Below are 1,668 nucleotides of genomic sequence, written 5' to 3' on the forward strand. Positions count from 1 at the left end.
TCCTCACTTAATTATTTACATCTACAGTGACTCTATCCCTAAGTAAGGACACATTCTTAGGTGCTGGCAGTTAGGACTTCAACGTATAAATTTGGAGAGACACAATTTAACACATACAACAACTCTATCTACTTCTTGCAAATTACTCTATTTAAATTTTCTAACTCTTTAGGAGTTCTGGTAAACTACATTTTTCTAGGAAATTATTGATTTCTAAAATGTTTTCAAATGTATTTGAATGGAATAGATCAATTAATCTTTATGATTCTTTTAATTTTCTGTTTCCAATAGTTTTTCCATATTATCTCTTCTTTGTGGTATTTTAAAACATTTTTTCTTATGTTATTTAGCAATTTATATATTCAACCCAACCACTATAGCTCCATAGTAAACTTTCATATTTATTAGTCAATTATGCTATGTTTGTTTGTTTGTTTGTTTGTTTGTTAGGCAAGGCAACCCTTGGTTGACCTCACAGATTGCAAGGACCTTGTCAACTTACAATCTCTTATTTTTTACTTTTTATTTTTTATTTTTGACGCCTACAACACCTGGTCTTCCTGAGTGGTCTCCCATCCAAGTACTAACCAGGCCCAACCCTGCTTAGCTTCTGAGATCAGATGGAGTTGGGTTTATTCAGGGTAGCATGGCTGTAAACTATTTTTATTTTTTTGAATGACTAATTTATGTTTTTATCTTTTTTAATTCCTTCTTTATGTTTTCTTTCACTTTTTTTCTTTAAATGATTAAATGCATTTATTTTTAAATAATTATACAGTAAAATGGACGTTTTTAATCTTTTGATGTATAAGCCTATAAATTGTAATATGGTATTGTTTACATAAATATCTGTGTAAACAACACCATAATAGAACTAGAGTATAGAACTGTTCTATGACTAAAAATCCCCCAAAACTCTTAGGCTGTTCACACTCTCTCCTCATTCCTAGCCCCTGTCAACCATTGATCTGTTCTCCATTATAGTTTGTCTTTTAGAAAATTACGTTAATAGAATCATGTGGTACATAACCTTATGAGATCAGCTTGCTTGCTTGCTTGCTTGCTTGCTTGCTTGCTTGCTTGCTTGCTTGCTTACTTACTTACTTTCTTTCTTTTTTATTATGGTGACATTGATTAACGAAATCCAGTAAGTTTCAGGTGTACCATTCAATAGTAAGACATATATTCATTGCATAGTTAAATTTCTTTCTGACAACACATATTTGACCCCTCATTACCTCCCCTCTCTCCTTTCCCCCCTCTTTTTGGTAACCACTAGTCTATTGTTCATATGCATGGGTCTCTGTTTGTATGTCCTATTTGTTTGTTGCTTGTAGGTTTATATTCCACATATAAGTGATATCATGTGGTCTTCAACTTTTTCTGTCTGGCTATTGCTCTTAGCATGATTATCACAAGCTCCATCTACATTGTGGCAAATGGCAATATTTCATCTCTTCTTATGGCTGAGTAATATTCCATTGTACATATGTACCACCTCTTCTTTATCCAATCATCTATTAAAGGGCACTTCATTTTTTCCATGTTTTGGCCATCATGAATAATGCTGCAATGAACATTGGGGTGCATATATATTTATGGATCAATATTTTCAAATTTTGGGGGTCGATACCCAGAAGAGAGATTGCTGGGTGATATGGTAGATCA

At 32.9% G+C, this 1,668-nt stretch overlaps 1 pseudogene; it reads right to left on the reverse strand.

The window, feature by feature from the left end:
* Positions 1–539: 539 nt before the first annotated feature.
* On the reverse strand, positions 540–658 carry LOC120594881 (uncharacterized; annotated as a pseudogene).
* Between the last annotated feature and the right edge of the window lie 1,010 nt (positions 659–1,668).

Source organism: Pteropus medius, unplaced genomic scaffold (genome assembly GCF_902729225.1).
Source record: "Pteropus medius unplaced genomic scaffold, Ma_sr-lr_union100, whole genome shotgun sequence".
Lineage (NCBI taxonomy): Eukaryota > Metazoa > Chordata > Mammalia > Chiroptera > Pteropodidae > Pteropus > Pteropus medius.